At 36.9% G+C, this 22,057-nt stretch overlaps 1 long non-coding RNA gene across 1 annotated transcript in view; it reads left to right on the top strand.

Moving 5' to 3' along the window:
• The window catches only part of LOC137649562 (uncharacterized), a 43,501-nt gene extending 26,487 nt beyond the window's left edge, over positions 1-17,014 (top strand). The window contains exons 2-3 of the long non-coding RNA XR_011045776.1: positions 8,923-9,042; positions 13,743-17,014. This is a non-coding gene — a long non-coding RNA (uncharacterized lncRNA). The remainder of the gene's footprint in view (positions 1-8,922; positions 9,043-13,742) is intronic.
• Positions 17,015-22,057: the final 5,043 nt, after the last annotated feature.

The following is a 22,057-nucleotide window of genomic DNA, read 5'->3' as shown; positions in this document are numbered from 1 at the left end:
AAACAGGAACCTTCCATCAGGACGCCATGGCTTGAGCCCAAAAATACGCCATATCTGGCTAAAAAAAAAATAGGCATGGGTAGCCAGATCATCTAGAAACACTTTCCAACACTATAAAAATTAAGTTTTGCGACACTACTTGCCAATTCCTTACGGTAACATGACTAAGCAAAAAAATGCAAAACAAATAAAAAGGGGCACTCGCGGAAAAATGCCCAACATTCTAATATACGGCATCTCAGATAAAAAAAAAAGACATGCACGTGTTAGCCCAACCATCAAGGCACACTTTCTAACACATGAACATGAAAAAAAAATCAATAATATACGGCAATTCCTTACTACGTAGTAAATTTTTACAAATATTGAAAAAAAAAACAGAAATTGGCAACCGCAGTTAAATACCCAATATACCAATAACTACGTCGTATCTGACAAAAACAAAATCACGCATGGGTAGCCAGATCATCTAGACACACTTTCCAACATTAAAAAAACAAAAGTTTTACGACACTATTTCGCAATATCTTACGGAAAAATGACTTGGCAAAAAAATTAAAAAAAATTAAAAAGGGACACTCGCGGTAAAATGCCCGACATTCTAATATACGACATCTCAGATAAAAAAAAAGACATGCACGTGTTAGCCCAACCATCAAGGCACACTTTCTAACACATAAACATGAAAAAAAATGAATAATATACGGCAATTCCTTACTACGTAGTAATTTTTACAAATATTGAAAAAAAAACAGAAATTGGTAACCGCAGTTAAATACCCAATATACCAATAACTACGTCGTATCTGACAAAAACAAAGTCATGCATGGGTAGCCAGATCATCTAGACACACTTTCCAACACTAAACAAGCAAAAGTTTTACGACACTATTTGGCAATATCTTACGGAAAAATGACTTGGCAAAAAAATGAAAAAAAATGAAAAAGGGGCACTCGCGGTAAAATGGTCCTCGTGGTGATGAACGACATTTTAACTAAAAAAAAAAACATGCACATGGTAGCCAAACAATCCACCAAGACTTTCCACAACTGATAACCTATACAAGTTGCACCATTCTACGACAATTTCATAATACGTAATAACTTTGATAATTATGCAAACTACCTCAGAAGGGTAAACTCGGACGCGAACGACCCCGACGCGTCTCAGAAATCGGGGAAGGAGTACAGCTACAGCAATGCACATCTGGACACTACTAGAGCGTGTAGGGGAGACACCTCCTGCAGGTCGATCACCCACAAATTCAGTCACAGGGGTGAGTCACGTGAGAAAAACCTGTTTTTTTTTGACGCTCGGGGTCGCAAACGACCCACCGTACCTATCCAGGGTTAAGCACACTGTGGAGAGCTTTTGACGAGAAGGGGAAAGTTCTGGATGAAGGAACAAGAAAGGTAGGGTGCTTGTTGCTCAACGCAGAAACTTTGGAGTTGGTATATCCTGCCTTCTTCAGGCTACTCGTCAAGAGAGCCTGTGCCATGTCGTGGTCGAAAACCATGACTTCCTTGAGTTCCGTCTCTTCCTTAGATGCCGGCTCACTCTTCAGCCGGATGAAACATTCCGGGTAAGCCGAAAGGTTTGGCCAGAATTGAATGTCGTCCAGGGGGATGGCCCCCATCTTCTCCGAAATGTAGTTTCCCATTCATCATCGGCATGAACTCTGCATACCTCCAGGGATTGGTTTCGGAGCATGGTGGCAGGTCAGACACTTTGGGTCGCTTGTGTGACCCACGAGAAGCAACTACGCGGGTTGCTTCCCGGAATTTCTTCCTCATATCTACGTTTTCCTTACGTAGAGAGTCAACTAGTTGCTGGATCTGGGCCACAACCGCTTGGTCCAGCGGGTCTAGTTGAGGGGTTGGAGCCAAAGAAGTTGACGGCACAGGCTGAAATGCCGACACAGACAGAAGAGGGTCCTCCGCTTCTGTCGACTCGAGATCTTCTCCAGGTGGTTGGGCCACCTCTTCTTCAGGGTCTGATGGAGACCCTTTTCGGTGTCCGAGGACACTTCTGACATCCTCTCCTGATGGATGTCCATGCCTTGTAAAGCCTCGTTGATATCGGCCTCTATTGCAAGTTGTATGCAAGGAGGTCCGGGTCGTGCCTGAGGTACGACGGCATCAGCAGGCTTCTCATCATCTCGCTTGGTAGGTACGGTCCTGTAGAGTTCTTTTGGAACCCTGGTACCCACTTCCTAAGCGTCTCCCTCGCAATATCCCTCGACTCCGCCGTCTTGGGATTACCGAAACCCTCGGTCATCAAGGCTGAGCAGACGTTGCAATCCTTGGGATCCCAATATCTCAAGGTTTCAGTTGCGATGGAGCAGGGGGCATGAGACCTGCACATGGTGTGACCACAAAAGTTCTTACTCTTGTGGTTACAGAAGATCACCTCACACTTCACCTTGGCCTCCTGTAAGGAAAGAAAAAAGCAAAATGAGTATGGGGTAATTTATCACACTGATAAATTAAATTCATGCATTAAAATAGCACTTACTATTATCATTATAGCTTAGGATAGTAAGCTAGAAAGGAAATAGGAAAGACATGTGTGTCTCCTGTCCAGGCAATTGCTGTGACCTCCCTCAATATTATTTAGAATTTCCTTATTGGGGAAATCTAGGGTGGAAGAGCTCTTAAATTCTAGAGCTAAAGTTAGTGTATACTAGCACTAACACTTCCATAATGGAATATTAATATTGTAGGGTAAGGATATTATGTTCTGATGACCTATGGCTCATCAGGATATTGAAGGAATACTTCACTTCAACATTATTAGTGGTCTCAACAATGGACTGTTAAAGGACACAGAGAATATGTTGGAAAAAGTATACTACTGTATATTATATACTATAGTTTTCTAACTGTAGTATGTACTATACTGCAGAAATACTGGCTACTGTTTAATCTTGTACTGTAGTTCTGCCGGCTTGCTGCCGGCTAGACTAGAACCTGATGGCACTAGCCGATAGATAGAAAGCATGTAGAGATGGGCTACCGTATTATTATAGTTTAGTACAATAACTAGGGTTGTAGGGACTACTGTCCCTACTGCCTTCTTCCAGAATGAGAATTCAAATGGAAGGGGGGAATGTAATCATTCTAGCTTCCATCCAGCCACAGTATCTGTTGCCGGCTGCTCTGCCGGTTCCAGGGCTTGTGGATGGCAGTCCAAGAGAGGACTGAAGAATACTCAAAGTTATAAGGGTCTCCCACCGGCAGCTGTCATGGCCGGCACAACCTTTCCCGAAGCCTTGCTTCTGTTAGGGGGTACAGTAGGTCGAAGCGGCAATAAAGCCGCCTTTGTAGGAGCCCGGCCAACATCGCAATCCACCCGGCAAGGGGGGAGATGTAGAATACCGGCCAAAGATGTTGTGACGGCTAGGCCATCACTAAAGGACAGAAAGGGGAAGGGAAAAGGGTCTTATATTTTGTGTCGAAAGAAGGCGGCACATCTGCCTCCTACTATCGGTCACAAACACTGAAACATATTTTCTATACCGGTGCCGTCTTGGGCAGCAGAGGAATAACGATTACTCAGCCTAGGACCTTGCCGGATATAAGACATGTCTTCTAGACCACAAGGGAGAAGGTGGCGGCAATTGTACTACCACTTTCGGTTGTGGGCTAGGGAAGCCGGACTTCCTATGCCTGCAACTGTGAACCGGCAGGGGAATGACTAGTCCCCCGTCAGTAGAGTTGCCGACAACATGACTAAATACTCTGAGTTACTGTTGTAATTCAAAGCCGGGATACTCACCGGCAAAGAGGGAAGACAGAAACACTAGCCTAGTCGAGCCGTAGTACACTACTCTATGGCAAGACCAAGATAGGGTTGTCGCCTAATGGCGGCACTCGGAGGGAAGGTAGGGTTTACCCTTAAATTTCTAAAAGAGACGAGTATCGAATTATATTAGTAATTCTAGGAGATATGCTATCTTCGACTGAATTGATAAAACCATACAAGAGGGTAAACGGGAATAATGTACGAAAGTATACTAAAACGCATTAGGCTAGCCCAACGCGAGTCGGGGTCTCCGCTACGTTACCGAGACCCTATCGTATACGATCGAAACATTTCACAGAAGAGGAAATATATGTGCATGATCTTATCTTCACTAGTATAATTTGCCTAAATAGCTATAATTCATTAAAGCTAAATACTGGGAACGTCGTACTACTGACTAAATAAAGCATTTATGGTGTACGACAGCGTCCAAAATGGCGCCTCCGGTGAACGGCTATGGTCCGATAAACATCTAAATTATGCTAATTTAACTGAGAAGGGAGTTAAAAATTATATATATATATATATATATATATATATATATATATATATATACCCAGGCACTTCCCCCAATTTTGGGGGGTTAGCCGACACCAACAATGAAACAAAACAAAAAGGGGACCTCTACTCTCTACGTTCCTTCAGCCTAACCAGGGACTCAACCGAGTTCAGCTGGTACTGCTAGGGTGCCACAGCCCAACCTCCCACATTATCCACCACAGATGAAGCTTCATAATGCTGAATCCCCTACTACTGCTACCTCCGCGGTCATCTAAGGCACCGTAGGAAGCAGCAGGGCCTACTGGAACTGCGTCACAATCGCTCGCCATTCATTCCGATTTCTAGCACGCTCTCTTGCCTCTCTCACATCTATCCTCCTATCACCCAGAGGTTTCTTCACACCATCCATCCACCCAAACCTTGGCCTTCCTCTTGTACTTCTCCCATCAACTCTTGCATTCATCACCTTCTTTAGCAGACAACCATTTTCCATTCTCTCAGCATGGCCAAACCACCTCAACACATTCATATCCACTCTAGCCGCTAACTCATTTCTTACACCCGTTCTCTCCCTCACCACTTCGTTTCTAACCCTATCTACTCGAGATACACAGGAAAAATTAGATACTCAACTTTCCAGAGGATGAAGATGCTGGAGAATGCATGATAAATCCAGGAATAGTAACAAAACACCGAGAACAAGTGGGAGATACACCGTGCTTAATTCGCTACTATAAAAGGAATGAGTTGCCATGCATGGCCCTGTAGTAGTACAGGAAGGGGATCCACCGGGTAACCTTGATGATGGCTCCCCTTCATTTTCGCCACTCTTCCCCCTCAGAGCGAAAACTCTATTCAGGATGAAGATTGCCATGTGTCTTATCAAGAAATACATCCTCTGATATTATGCGATATCCTTAAGAATTTTCTTAAGGATACTCGCGCCAGGAGTTAGAATTCTGGAGACCTATGGTCAATTCTCTGGGAGTATCACTGTAGCTAGAACAGAGGTTTAAAGGTAACTCACAAATGGCAGAGGCAAGGGACAGTGACATTGCCCTAGACAGCAGGACAATGACCTATAGGCTGACCATATATAGGCTACCTAGCCAGACTAATACACCCTCCCCCACCAAATGTGACTAGCAAAGGTCGAGATAGAATGAAATTAAGATATATCCCAACTTGACATATAATGCTGCAGATTAATTCAGATTAGGGAGGTTTATCCTAACTTAACCTACCACATGACACATTCTTGTTTAAAACATAACTCGGTTATTAAATCTTAACTGTACGATGTTAAGTATTGTGATTTAAAGAATTATACAGCTTGGCACATCAAAGCTTTACTGAAAGCACAACTAACAAATTCACAACTTAACCTGTATGATAGTCAAATATCTTGTCAACACTGGCTCTGCCTATAAGAAGTGCTAAATTTTTTTTACTTTGCCCATATTTTATTTTAAACTTAGAGGCAAGAGAATAATAACTTGAATATAAAGCAACACAAATGTGCAAAGAACTTGTTAATATATGATATATTAATTTCTAAGGAAACTGGAATTCACCATGAGAAATGGACTAGTGCTGACTATTTTGACATTTTTTTTTTCTGTATGACTAAAGGGGCTGGGGATAATAACTTGCATATTGCTCTATTAGAATATGGATATTTCATTGTTTAAGTCCATTGTTGATTTTTGAGAGAATGATTTTGGGTTACTACCCATGCATTGCTTACATTCGCTTTGGGCGGCTTCGTTTTTTTTTGTACGGCATAATCATTAGCTGGATTTTAGAACAAATTAAGAACTTCCAAATATTTATGCATTAGTTCCCGGATGTTGTTTTACAAGAGCCATTTTTTCCATTCTTCTCAGTACTGAATCAGTAGGCACTCGACAGAGGGGTTCAAAATACTGCCTCAGTGCTCTGTCCACCAGTGGTGCCATAGATAATTTTTTTTTTCTTTATGTGGATTGAGACTGTTCAGGTCTCAGCTCATTGGTTGCCTCCCAATTGTATGTTTATTATTATTACTAGTTAAGCTACAACCCTAGGATACTAAAAGCCCATAGGCTCCCAACAGGTAAAAATAACCCATTGAGAAAAGTAGACGAGGAAATGAATTAACTACTACAAGAGAATTAATGAATAATTAAGAAAAGAAATAAGTTAGAAATAGTGTGAATGGGTTTACCCTCAAGCAAGAGAGAACTACCCCAAGCAGTGAAATACCATGGCACAATGGCTATGGCACTACCCAAGACTAGAGAACAATGTTGTGATTCTGGAGTGCCCTTTTAGAAGAGCTGCTTACCCTAGCTAAAATCTCTTCTACCCTTACCAAGAGGAAAGTAACCTCTGAACAATTACAGTTCAGTAGTTAACTCCTTGAGCAAAGAAGAATTGTTTAGTAATCTCCCAGTTGTCTGGTGTACGAGGACAGAGGAGAATGTGTTAAGAATAAGCCAGATTTCGATTTGTGTGTAGGCAAAGGAAACGAGCCGTAACCAGAGAAAGGGATCCAATGTAGTACTGTCTGGCCAGTCAAAGGACCCAATAACTCTAGCAGTATCTTGATGGGTGGCTGGTGCCTTGGTCAACTTACAACCTACTACTAACTGTTCCTGGAATTTGAGCATTTGTATTATAAGGAAAGAGAACCCCCAGTATGCTTTGTTAAACATCAAGTATGTGGAACAAAGAGGCTAGGTGTCTCATAATCTGTAGGACCTGGCCATTGTTTTATTTCAACGGAGTAATAGAATCATAGTGTCAATGGTTGGTTGTAAGAGTCCTGTGGATTTTAGGAGTACATGGACTAAGGCAGAAAACCACTCCTCTCTAAGTCCTTGAGTGTTGTGGCTGTGAAATGAGACATTTTTGTAGCCCTGGGGTTGGAGCATCTACAGAAAATTTGGATAGAGTAAGTGCTCCGATCTGCTTTCTAAAGATTATTTTCCATTTAGCTGGTCTGGATTGATCTTACCTCTACAATGATTCCACTAAAAACTGTGACAAAAGACAATAAACATTGCCTTTAACCAAGTCCCTTCAACCAATGTGTGCTCAGGTCAAGGTATCAAACTTTATTTAATGATGGTGTTCAACTTTGGACATCCAGGCAAAGTTACGCATGCTTGTGTTATCAGGATGAAAAGAGATTACTGTATCTGTCCTTTTTCACACGATAGCCAGTCTTTGCCAGTCTTGTAGGTAGGTTGGCTCACAGATGACAGTTATACTTCTGAGTGGACTGATACTTTTTTCTTAGGGTGACATACAGCATTCACTTGTAATTGATCTCGGCACATGCAAAGGACGTAGTACAGTACCTTGGAATACTGATTAACTGAGATTTTTCTTAGTCGTCATACTACTACTATTATTCAGGAACCACAGAATCACATATGGTAGAAGGAAAGGCTCTTAGGGGAAGGAGATGCAGTGATGGCTGTTACACAGTTTACTGGTGAGCAATCCCACACTGACCTGTCACCATAGGCCTGTTATGGCTAAGAAATAAGTTTCCCTTGGAATTCACTCTCCACCATAAGAAGGGAGAGTAACGGATCTAACCCTGAGACTGTTTCCCCTAGGTTTGATTAACGAGTGCATGAGCCAAGTATTTTAAATACTACCGACATAGTGGTAGTAGGGAATTGTCATAGTACCCTCCCAATTCAGAGGAAGGTGGAATGTTTCAGTGCTGTTTCAGTGCTTAATCCTTACTAGACTGCAAGGGATACTCTTTGGGATTAATATCCTGATATGAATGAGAGAGAGAGAGAGAGAGCTCGTGCCTTACCTTACCTTACCTTACCTTACCTTGCCTTATTTTATGTTTGGGTTCCCCCAGGTCCCTCAGTGTGAGGCACCTCATATATCCACCAGAGAGTTGCTAATGCATCTTCCGGTGTCTTTTGCATCTTCCAGTCTTGGATGGTCTGGGATGCATCTTAGGTATTTATCGAGCTTATTCTTAAACACATCTACGCTCACTCCTAATAGGTTTCTTTGATGAGCTGGCAGCGCATTAAATAGTCGCTGCATTATCGATGCTGGGGCATAGTGGATTAACCTGTGTACCTTCCTTAGTTTTCCTGGTATAGTTTTGGGCGCTATTAATCTACCTCGGCTTGCTCTTTCTAAGAGAGAGAGAGAGAGAGTGTGTGTGTGTGTGTGTGTGTTTTACACGTCCCTTATCCGTGAAGTTTCTGTACTTCATAGATGGATACATTCTCTTCTTCAGCTTCATTGAGAGAGGTATCTACATCCATGTGTTACTCTTAATGATGTGAATCATAGGTGGTAGACTCACCGCAGTGATTTTTTTGCACCAAAAATAATAAGACACTGTAGGTGTTTGGTTACTAAGGAGAGGATGTAGATGTTTATTGAAAAATGTCATTTGGTTTATTCAGATATTTTTGAAACTAAACTTATGATGGTCAATTCAATAATACTAATGAATAGGTAACATTGCGTTTTGAGAGGTCCTTTTAGATAATTATAATAGCAAGAACATGTTCAATTCTGTTATATGATTGTACAAAATGATGGGAGAACTTTTAAAAATATTTTCACGTTTTTATTCTTCTATTTCAGGTGTATCTTGAGCAATGAGCTGTGGGAGACTAGAAATTGAAGGTTAATAATCATCTTGCACTTCAATGAGAGCATATAATCTATACAAACCAGTAAACTGCATTAGTTGGAATTTTAAAGGTAAGATGGATGAAGAACGTACTAGATTTAAATGGTATCATATATATATAAAAAAAAAAATGGCTTGTTAGTGGATTAAGGTCAAATTGACTTAATTAGATTTGGATTAGCCATTTTATGGATTGTGATAATTATGGATTGTATTAGGATACATAAGTTTATGGATTAGGTCAATATGTAATTTAAATAATTTGTCTCATAATTAGTTATTCAAGGCAGAATTTTATTGGTAGTAGATTACAGTAGGATGGTCTTCATTCTGTACCTCAGTGACAATTTTTCGTTGGGCTAATCCTAGATTTTAACCAATAAAGCAAGTTAAAGGCTTTTAAGTGTTTGTTAAAAGACTGAAGTAGTAATGGATTACTGTGCCAATGGATTTTTGGTGGGATATGATTACCAATAGATTAGAATAGTGTTGGATTCTCAGTGTATGTTCGTACAAAAATACAAACTCTTGTCCTTTAATATGAGTATGGTTTCAGCTTTGCTAGAACTTGGTTGTTAAGATTTGTGTGTCCATAGTTACAGGTGTGTAGCCCTGGCTCCTCACCAGCACACCAAGAAGCCACTTTGACTAAAGCTGCTGGGTTGTACACACGTAAGCTCAGTAGCTCAGTCTCCCCCTAGCTTGACTGTTCAGATTTTTTTCTTTTATCTCTTTACAGAGTGAAAGTTTTTGTTTGATGGTGGACATGCAATTCTTCCCTGGGATTACTAGATATAAGTGCAGAACCTTCATAAGCAGGAGCCATCTGGATCCCCATTCTTTGTACTCCTCTAGCATGGGGCATGACTTTGCCGTCTTCCACCTGCAAGTGTAAGGATTGACCATTAGTGTATTGGTTGATGTATAGCAAAAAGAAGAAAAAGAAGCTGAAACAAACCGCTCACCTCTTTGGTCATCCTCGAAATCATCAAAATCCACGGGCGTTCTTCTACTTCTAGTACCAGAATTAGTTAGTACAGTGGTAACGGGTTTGCCTAGCATTCGCATGGCGGCAGATCGGTCCCAGCCCGTTTAAGCTTTTTACTTGGGAGGTCACTGCTGTGGTTGGGCACCACAGTGGGAGTTTGGGATTGGCCAGCTGACATTCTAGTGAGCATCTATTCTGATAAAACGAACTGAAACCAGACACTGTTTACCTTACCTTTAGTATACCCACACGTCTTAAGATACCTTTTCACTGTGACCTGTGGTAGCAGCTCAGTAGGTTGTGTAGCTTAGAAAGCTCCCTACGGGACAAGAAGCACCTCGTTTTGGATAACAGTTGTGAAATTAATCTAGGATCGGAAGTGGAGTGTCTGGTCTGGCCCTTTTCCCCCTCTTCCTTCCTTCCTCTGGGGGTGCAGCAGTTATTACAGTATTTTCTGGATCAGACTTTGATTCTGATGACCTTCCATACCGAGCAGCTGTTCTATACAAGTCAGTTATAAGAGTATCTCCCCCATCATCCTCATGAGAGGTAGGATGGATAAAATGTAGGATACAATATGTCTAATTAGCCATACATTATGACATCATATCCTTTTTGAGGATATAGGTTTTTCCTCGACCATCTGTCAGCAGATAGAAACCTAGCCCAACCCATGAGAATCTTCTTAAGTGTTGGGAGGTAGTAGGAATAAACACTTCCGCAACTCTATCAGGAACTATTGTATTTACATCCTGGGATTTCATATTAGCCAGTACGGTCATTAGAACCTTCTCCCTCCCAAGGATGTGGGTTTGCATTCACGGAGGAACAAATAAATTTTAAAAGTAATTTTAATTTCTACTAAATATAGGTGATATATTTTTGTTTGTGTTGGAAACATGTCCTGGGAAAACCTTCCTGCAGCAGGCAACAAAGATCTCATACGAAAAATACATCAGATGTTGCAGTTTTTAGGCTTTCACACTATTATCCTATTCAGAGAATACTTTCACATAATTCGTAGACTTAGTATTAGATTTGTTCAATTTACAGACAATATTGATAAAAGTGGCAATGGAGCAGTAGTTTAATTTATCTTTTTCTTCTGTGAGAGTATATCCACCAGTCTTAAACACATTTTTACTTGGACCTGTAGTAGTTGTTCAGCAGTTTGTATAGCGTACCGAGCTCCTAATGGAATAAGAAGCACCTTTTCTAATGTAACGGTTGTATTATTAGACCAGGATAAGAGTTTGATGTATGCAAGCTTTCACACGAGCTGTGTTCTATATATAAGGTTATAGAATTCTCTCTACCCATCCTTATGAGGGAGAGGAATGTTTGTGTGCAGAACCCATCACTTTATATAAGCCCTACATTATGAAAGCATATCCTTACAAGTGTGTTGGTTTTTCTGTGACCATCTCTCCATAGGCAGTAACTTTGTCTAACCTTTGAGAATTTATTTTTCAAAAGTTAGAGGATACTAGGAGTCATAACTTCTGCACTTCTTAGATCTGAAGCTTATAACATCTCACGATTTTAAACCAGCCAATAGAGTTACAAGGACTTCCTCCCTCCTAATGGTGAGTCTCTAATAAAAGAATAATGGTTTGTATTTGTAGAAACAAATCACATATTTTAGAATTTGTATTTTTTCCCAGTTTTACAAACCTGAGTCTTTAATTTTCTCTTCAATACTCAACCACCTCACATGCCCTAGGTGCAGGTCGATTAGCTTCTCGGTGTGCTATTGATGGGTCAGTGCTCTCCCACAACCTGCCAGTAACTACTGATTTTTATAAATTCTAACAACCCATTTCCAGCCAAGCTGAAATCATACTGTTATTGAAGAACTCAGGGTTGTGTAGTTAAGAAAAATACGAATATTTTTCAGTCCTCCTAATATCAATAAAGAAATCTGGGAAAGATTTACTTCTTATTCACTTAGAGAAATACAGTAAAAGACTAAGTCATCATCCTATGATGATATTTTTGATAATTCTTAGGGTTGTAGGATAGATGGTTCAACCTAAGTCTTTGTTTGTGACAGTAATAAAGTATTAGATATAGTATATAGCCTGAAGTCTAGATCCATACAAAGGAGCACTAAAATCTAGGAGCTTGCAATTAGTCGATTCATGTCGACTCTTGCTAAAGATTCGGTAATGTATACACACTATATTAGGCAAAATAATGGTTAATTTGTTAGTTGATTTAAAATTGAATGAATAATTTGATTAAACAATGATAGGTCGGTTAAGGGATAAAGGCAGGATAGGGCAGCCAGTGGTGGATAAAGGCGGGATTATATAATTAATGATTAAGGTTGGATAGATTTATCATTAATGTAAGGCAATATTGGTTAATCAATGGCAAAAGGCATCTATTGGTCCTGTTCGTAATACTAGGCAGGCAGTTAATTCTAATAGCCAGGCCTTCTCCATCATGAGGCTCAATACTGCACAGTATTCTAAAAGTTTTATTCTAGCTGTTACAGAGTTGTGGAATGATCTTCCTAATCAGGTAGTTGAATCAGTAGAACTTCATAAGTTCAAAGTTGGAGCAAATGTTTTCATGTTGACCAGGCTGACATGAGTCTGTTTATAGTTTATATATGACATATCTGTTTTTGACGTTGTTAATAGTTTATATAGGACATATCTGTTTTAACGTTGTTACTGTTTTTAGAATGATTTATTGTTAATTTATTCTCATCATTTATTTATGTCCTTATTTCCTTTCCTCACTGGGCTATTTTTCCCTATTGGAGCCCTTGAGCTTATAGTATTTTGCTTTTCCAACTAGAGTTGTAGCTTGGCTAGTAATAATAATAATAATATAAACGTTAGACATGACTCCGGTGAGACCAGATTGTCAGTTTAGTAGTGTAATAGGCTATCCCATGGAGGAAGTATACCCAGTAAGTAATGAAACAATAACGTTGAATAAGGTCTTCAATGAACTAATTGAGACTAGATTAGTGAGTCAGTGTGTGTATGAATAAGGTGAAGATCTGTAGAATGAACTGGTTCATTGATTAAAAGTTAACCAGAAAATCCATTTGGATGAAAAAATTGATATGATAAGGCAGTGGGAATTAGCTTATGGAGGATCAATATAATGTAAATGAAAATTTAGTATGACATTTCAATTATGAGAATGATACATTTGCTGGATAAGTTTAAAATGTTGCGGGTCAATTTTTTCTGCTTTTTGAGTGAATCAAAATAATTATTCATTTCCACAGCGCTATACTCTTGTATACTAAATAATATTCTACTTCTGAAACTGTTAGTGTAAGTGAATAGTATTTTTTTTGTTCACTTTATACATACAGTGCCTATATTATGAGTATTGTGTGGTTGACCAGGTATCCTCTGTGTTGAAAGGTAGAATGTTTTATTCAGGGAATTATGGTCTATTATCTCAAAGAAAATTGAAGAATTAGAAGAGCTCCTGTTAGTTGGTGGCTTTCCAGAGGATAGCCATTTGATTATAGTAGTGAAGCACTTCCTTGTTAGGATTTAGGAAGCAATACTTTTTCACTTTACAGGATGTACTTTGTGTTGTAATATTTACTATTTCAAATGTCATGGACATGTCTAGTATCTAGTATCTTATTTTCACCATTGTAGTTATTACATTAGAATATTTCTTATTCTTTATAATTTATCATGCAGAATGTTTTACTAAAAGTATAATCTTGATATTGAAGTGTGCATTTAAATACTTGGATAAGACAGATAAATCTGTACAATTAACATTTTATTTATTTTTCAGACCAGAATCATCAGAAGAGAAGAAGAGAGATTATAGCCTTCTGGTCAAAGCAGGAAATTAACCTGCAAATAATATGCATCAAGTATAATGAGATATTCCAAATGACACCAAGAGGAAGATCAGCAGCAAATATTCTGTGACTTAGTACAGAAAAAAATTCCAGGAAGATTCAAGAGGAGTTCTGAATCATCTCAATTGAAGCTGCCACTCTCATCAAAGTTTTCTGCAGTATTGAAATAACTTTGAGAAATATCGTCAGGTCTATAGTACTAAAAATATTTTTAAATGCTCAATTTGCCAGACAGATTTTAGAATGTCGTGTGTTGATCATGGATTCAATTTTCGTTACGTAGCTGTTTAATCAAATGTCAATTTTCTTTGAACCTTTTAACGTACTTCAAGATCATATAATTTTTAGAATTGTGTAAAGTACTGTAAACAAGTTAAGTGTGTGACTGAAGGGAAAATAAGAATCTTTTTAGAAATAGATTCAAATTCATTCTGCAATCTGTATATAAAAATACATTAATTGCATGTGAATATAACCTCTAACTAATTATTTTAACTATGAATATGCTTTCATCTTTGTCTATGAATACCATTTCATTTCTTCCTTTCGAGACAAGCATCCAATTGGTAACAATTGTCACTGATTTTTCTTCTACACAATGCCGAATCTATAGTAGGGCTATGTTCTCTTAAAAGATATGAGATATGCTCAAGATAGTAGTTAATGGACAAAAAAGGTCTTTCTAAATAGCCACAGCTTGCTAGTACTGTTCCTTTTTTTTTGGGGGGGGGGGGTGTTGAATAGCTTATATTCTAGCAGTCAACATGTGTAGAAGTATTGGTATCATAAATATACTAGAGAAGTAAAAATAAACTAACATGATTTTGGCGTATATATTTCAAAATAACTACCATATTTCCTTCCCTCTTGCAGTAACTATTTGAAGTAGATAAGTTTTATTACTTGGGTCTCATGTTGCTGCGAATGGTAGAGTGGAAGCAAATGTACGTTAGAGAGAATTAAAGGATGTAAAGTGTTGGGGGCCAGTGAAGGGAGTGGTAAAGAATAGAGGGTTAGGAATGAATGTAAAGAGAGTTCTGTATGAGAAAGGGAATTTAATAACTGTAATGTATGGATCGGAGTTGTGGGAAATGAAAGTGACACAGAAGTTGAATGTGTTCGAGGTAGTGTCTAAGGAGTATGGCTGGCGTATCTCGATTAGATAGGGTTAGGAATGAAGTAGTTAGGGTGAGAACGGGTGTAAGAAATAAATTAGGAGCTAGAGTGGATATGAATGTGTTTAGGTATTTAGGCTATGTAAATAGAATGGAAAATGGCTGTCTGCTGAAGAAGGTGAATGCAAGAGTTGATGGGAGAAATTCAAGAGGTCGGCCAAGGTTATGGGTGGATGGAGGATAGATGTTAGAGGTAAAAGAACATGCCAGAAATAAGAATGAATGGCGAGCGATTGTGACTTAGTTCCGATAGGCCCAGCTGCTTCCTCCGGTCACATTGGTGAGTGCTCAACAAAACTGCTGAATCCCTCATTAGGCTGGGAGGAGCAAAGAGAAAAGTCCACTAATGTACTTTTTGTTTTTGGATGTAGTCTGCCCCCCAAAATTGGGGAAGTGCCATTGTAGCTAAATGGATTCTACTTGACTAAAAATTTCATATAAAGCTCTTGTATTTTAACTATTTTCAATATATTTCGGTTAAAGGGCAGAACCAAGTATCCTTTGTAAAGATTCCATTTTTTATTTATTGAATATGTTTACATATTGTGCGAGCGACTAATCCATTTATCTTGAGTAACGGGAGGCAAGGAAAATCATCTAAAGAATAATTTTGAATATTTGTGAAAGGAATCACGGTATTTGTCTTGAATAGGATTGCTAAGCATTAGACTCACTCTCTCTCTCTCTCTCTCTCTCTCTCTCTCTCTCTCTCTCTCTCTCTCTCTCTCTCTCTCTCTCTCTCTCTCTCTCATATCCTGGAATTAACGTTATATCAACAATAAAAAAAAATCTGTTTTATAAATAAGTTAGATTGTTTTGAAACTTTTCCTCAAGGTGTTTGGAAGCTTAACTCCAAAACTTTATATCAAATATGTTTTAGTAGTTATTGGTAAATTAATAATTCTGCTAAAATATCAATACAGTACTGTATTTTAATTATTCTGGTCACATACATTACAAATGCTTGTTTACAGTAGATCCTATTTATTTTTCATCTATATTGAATAGGATTTTTTTTTTTTAAATAAAATGACAAAATGGCTGTTAAAAGGATGAAATCTTTTGTCGACTGGTTTCAAGCTTTGTATATTCTTTATATAAAAGATGCAATTAATGGGCTCATGCGTTAGCTTAGAGTGTAACTGATATAGTTAATAACAGTTGTTTGGAGGATTTTACAAATTAAATTTATAATAAAGGGTTTTATGAAATGAATAGTAATTTGAGTTATGGTAGTCTTAAAGAGAAGAAAATCATCAGTGTAGTAGTTTTAATTAAAATCAACATTCATGGAATATTTCTTGCTTAAAGTAGATGTTCTAAGAGTAGTTTTAAAGTAAAATTTCAAGGTTATTCTTGAAAGACTTTGAAGGGAGTATTTATACCTAGAGAAAGGGCCAAGGTTAATATTTTGTAAAGGTAATCTGGTTCTTGATGCATAGGCTAAACGAGATGATTTAGGAATTTCACCTATGGCACTGCATAGGAAGAAAAAAATAATCAGGTGATATATTTTTAGGGTAATGGGAGGAGTAATTACTTTTAGGGAAGCTCGAAGAAAATAATTTGTGGGTTTCATGAAACAATTTTGGCTTATGATTGCGAGATTCCTTCCAGTGTAACATTTTTAAAGGGTATCATAAAGGTTAGTACTTTTATAGCAATGACATTTACAGATTGAGGGTAATGTTAGGGTTGAAAATTTCAATTGTAATAGAAATGTAGATTGTATACTGTATATCAAAAGTAGTTTTGGGGTAAAATTGCTAATCTAAAATATATCTTCATATAAGTAGGAAATTAATTAAAAAAAGGTAATTGACAGATATCCAATGCTTAAAACCAGTTTGCTTATACACTAAAATAGTTTTGTCATTTACAATTCCATTATATATACAAATATTAATCATTAAAACTTAATCGAGACTTGAAGCTTGTATAATTCATAACTGTATATTTGTTAGAATGGTTATTTGAAATTTTTTGTTGTAGAAAATAGGCACTACTTGATAGGTCAATTGCATAAGAAAAATGGGTATGGACAAAAATACTAAAAAGATACAAGAGCAAGGGTCTTGAATTATATTTATGGTAAAAAATGCCGTACCACTGTTGATAGTATAACTACATATATTGAATAAATAAAGGTAGATGGCCCAGGATTTTGACACGAGTAATAAGGGTATTACTTACTACTTTAGTCATATCCTAGCCCCATTATAGTCGGAGCTGGTAAAGGTTCATTCATGGTATTGAGTCAAGATATTTTATTCTAATTAGATAATCAAATATCTTATATACAGTATCATGAATGAACCTTTTACAGCTCTGACTATAATGGAGCTAGGATATGACTAAGTAGTCAGAAATGCCCCACATTACTGACGTCAAATTGGTGGACCATCTACCTTTACTCATTTAATGTATGTAGTTATACTAATAACAGTAATATGGAATTTTTTCCCATAAATATAACTCAAGACCCTTGCTCTTGTATCTTTTTAGTATTTTTGTCCATACCCATTTTTCTTATGCAATTGACCTTAAGTAATGCTTATATTTTTAATAAACCATAAAGATATTAAACTCATTGTAACTATCTAAGGAATTCCAAAATAAAATGCATATATAAAAAAATATAATCTTTAATTTAGTTTCCCTGGTACATAAAATGGAATACAAGAAAAAAGAAAATGGGATTAAAAAAAAATGAAAATGAAAATGCAGCAAGCCTAACCATTCTCCATATATTAAACCTCATACGACAGAGTGTTCTCCGTAAACGCCCCCCTACCTCTTCAAGTACCAGCAAATGCCTTATTCCCCCACAAAAAAAGGGCCAAAAAGCTCATGAAATAGTCCTCTCCCTCCTAGGTAGCCACTTGCCCGTTTGGACTGCTAGTTATCCCCCATATACAGAGTTAGTTCATCCCCCTCCACTGGAGACATGAGAGCAGGAGTACCAGTGTTTTATGATATATTGAAAAGCCAAGATGGCCTAACTCTCGTAATTCATTTTGGACCAAATTCCACTCCTTAATCCAGCTGTCTGTCAAATGGGTTTTTTTCCCGACTTTTAAGTCGTGATAAATAATGACCTTATGTCCATTAGTTTTTATTCCTCAAAAGCCTCTTATTCAATGTTGACGTTATTAAATGAAAAAAATTTAGGTACAAAAGTATACCTAAATATGTACTTGAAGCTTGTAATTTACACTATGGCTGAAGAAAAACTTAGAAATTCATCAAAAACTTTTATTGTAAAAGATTTTGTCAAACATGAGACAGGTTTCAGTCTAATTAATCTAATAAAATGGAAATACAAACACTATGAAGTCAATGACATATAAGCATCAGATTCATGAAACTCAATTTTCTGAAAGCTTCAAACATCCTAGATTCAAAGAAAACTTAACATCTCATACATTAAGGTCACGATTTGACAAAGAAAAACTCTTAGACGAGTCACTCTTCATCAAATATTGTGCACAGAATAACAAAACATCCAGTTTTCTTTGTTTCCCAGTCAGTGTCTGTTTTCTTTAACAGATGTTGGTGAGTTTGAAGCTCAGCATTTGAGTTTACATATTTCATGACTGTGTAAGCAAGCAGTGCTTTATCTAATACATATAAAATTATTAATAAAAAAAAGGAGGAAAAGGAAAGCCCACCAAGGCCATCCCCTGTCCCACCTAGTAACCAGAAATTTAATGCAAAGTTTTCTTCTGAGAAAGCAATGTTACTAGGCCCTTGAATGCTTTCCTTTTCCTTCTATTTTTTTTTTATTGATAATTTTACAAACATTGATATCAGGATTGTAATTCAAAGGCTTCAGGAATAGTTTGAAGCTCCCTGAAGTTAAATGGTAAAACATTATATTATTACAGTTATACATGTAGACAAGCAAAAATAATTAATATTTCCTGAATGGAAAACAAATTAAAAATTCAAAAATAAAAATAAGGCCATTTCCAAGCCATTGTGCAATTTCAGAACGATCCATTACTACAGACACCTGAAGCTTTCTCAAAAGCAGACAAGATTCACAAATGCCAAGGTGCCTCCCTGACTCGTGCCATTTAATGTATATGATTGAGTCGGGTAAAAAAGAAGAGACGTGCAAGGCTACTGCCCTGACCATCCTTGCTACTTCTCCCAGCAGACAGTCAGATCGGACCGAAGTACGCATTCACCTTACACGTGGACACCTAAACCACTTTAGCTGTGTAATAATGTTCTCAAATGCAAACCCTGGTAAGTGAGTTTAATCTGAAACACTTTATAAAGCTATCAACACTATTAAAAAATGAAATAATCTTATAAGAATGTCTTTCTCTTTACAAGCAGACAGATAGTTATGAAATATCTTGATTCTTACTGAATATTTACTTACTGTTTGAGTTACATAAGTTTTAATTAAAAGTTAATATAACTCCTAATAACAAACTTTGGCCTACAACCAATACCCCCAAAACTATAAAATACTCCTAGAAATGTATGCTTTATACACCTAGAGTGAAATAAGTCAATCCCCCTAAATACTATCCTCACTTCAAACTATCTTCAGCCTATAATTCCTTACTACAGTATACTATCCTCAGCACATAAGCTCTTAATATACTATCATCATCTTATAATTATTTATAATACACTCCTCATCTTATAATCCCTTACTCTACTATTACAAGTATGTATTCCCTGACTAAGGTATCCTCAGCCAATAATCAAAGGAGATGACTCTTTATCACTTATTACTGATTTTATGCAGATCCTGTGTAACTTAACATATTACTACTCATTAAAATAGTAATGATCAAGCTAATTTTAGTAAAGAGAATAATTTTATACTTTCTGGATTTTTGTCCTTAACAGACTTTAGATTAATGACTTTAGATTAACCAAGCCGAAAATGAAATTTAATTTTCTTTTTTTTATAAGTTACCAGAATGAGCTCAGACACAAGAGATAGACAGACGGAGGTCACGTTCATAGAATACGATATTCTGAACTGAAAACGGGCAAAGGATGAATAATCAAATAAAAGGTATGATTTTAGCATCATTTGGAACAAGAATGTCTCTGAGCTCCTAAATACCTTACAATGTAAGGTAATTAGAAAAAAAGTACCAACAAAGGAAAATATATCTTTAAATTATTAAATACTTAATTATCTATTATTCTCAGCAGTTCACCAACATAATGATATTTAATAATGACGAATTTATTACGCATTCTAATTCGAATAATGAAAGAAACTAGCATAATTTTCCTTATAAAGAAACACAGGACCATGAATTATAACTTTTATACTAATTCATTATTGTTGGGAAAATATCTACTACAGTAATAAAGAGCAAAGCATCAAACTCAAGATCTCTCTGAACAAAAATACAAATTATAATATTCTATCATTTATTTCTCAGTGACTTCAAGAAAACTGAAATTTTCTCCTTGGATACTTCAAATTCCATAACTAATACTTTAAAACTTTATAATAGAGAAAATAATTTGGTATTTATAAAATCTTTTATATAATAAAAATTTTTTTTAAATACATTCTGTAGTTATCTCAGGAAATCTATAATATTTAGGCATATGCTAAAACTTCAAGGGATAATTTTACTCTGACACTTGTAAGATTATAACGGGCTATTTCAAAAGCTTAAAAGGACAAATCTTATATACTGTGCTTACTGAAGCTGAGGATTCTACTCTCTTGGGGAATACTTTTCTTAAGAAACTTGAGTTTGATGCTTACTAATGTGCTCACTGACTGCGCGAGGAACTTGCTAAATGGATAAAGGATATTTTCCACTATTTCACATAGTTAAATCAAATCTATTTATAAGCTACGCTATGGAAATCCCAAAGCAAAAAACCCACCCTAATTCTGCATGAAAAACCCAATTCATACCCATCTATATAAAAAGCTGTAACTACAATCCCTTCAGGCTGACTTCTTTAAGAAACACTGACACAAAAAAGGACTTCCAATGTCTGCCTTGGAACATGCTTTACTGAAAGGAATTTGGCAAAAGAACAACCTAACTTTTCCATCAGAATCTCACACCAATCACTCAATATTAACCTAACAATCCCTCATTCCTTGCAGTGGAATTCATAACACTTTCATGGCATAAGTCCCAACCTTGAATATTTGCAAATTCTCATCACAAAACAGATACTGATATCAAGGATAAAAATTACTGTATTTGAATAATTTTACTATACTGATGTGTGATGTATATCAATCTTATAGAGTAGAAGTGGCTTAAAAACAATTGATCTCGTTCCCAATAAGAAATTAAAAAATATTTGTTGTGGAATCCTGTGATTTAACATTTTTAAGATTAGATCGAATTACGGAATAAACCCCAGAACTTTGGCCTGTGAGGACATTCAGCACCCAAGTGCTGAATGGCTGTTATAACTTATAAGTTATAAGAGCTTTGACGGCAAGACGGAAGAATGAAGGCAGGAAAGGAGGAAGTCAAGTTGAAGGGTATAAAACTAGAGCAGCTACAGTAGGGCCTGGAGGACTATTTAATAATGCCTACATAGAATCTTGTGAGGTGCACTGATGGCACTACCCACCCTTCTGGAGAGAGAGAGAGAGAGAGAGAGAGAGAGAGAGAGAGAGAGAGAGAGAGAGAGAGAGAGAGAGCTACTTATGAGTTACCCTATTACAAATATGTAACGCTAAGGTAGCTAGATTATACAATATCCAATTTCCCATATTTTACTTTTATTACTTGAGCAGCTCCTTCAATCATTTTTTAATCTAATCTTATAATTCTCAATTTAATACTCAAAACTGCTCTAGTCCAAGTGACCCCTCCCTTAAGAGCAAACAATTAAACCAATGGTATTCTCAAAGGGTGTGAATACAAAAATTACTTATAAAGTCAGTAGTTGATACTTCTGGATTTTGCAAACTAAAGAGACATCTAAAGGTATAACCTTTAATGTTGTAATGTAACATTTTAAATTGTTCCCTCTTTCAATATGATGATTTTTAAGTTTCTCATAACGATAATGAGTAAAGTTTGTTATTAATTTGATAACTAGCA

The sequence above is a fragment of the Palaemon carinicauda genome, chromosome 11 (genome assembly GCF_036898095.1).
Source record: "Palaemon carinicauda isolate YSFRI2023 chromosome 11, ASM3689809v2, whole genome shotgun sequence".
Classification (NCBI taxonomy): Eukaryota; Metazoa; Arthropoda; class Malacostraca; order Decapoda; family Palaemonidae; genus Palaemon; species Palaemon carinicauda.
Note: the sequence above shows the minus strand (reverse complement) of the source record. Positions and strands in the feature narration are given on the sequence as shown.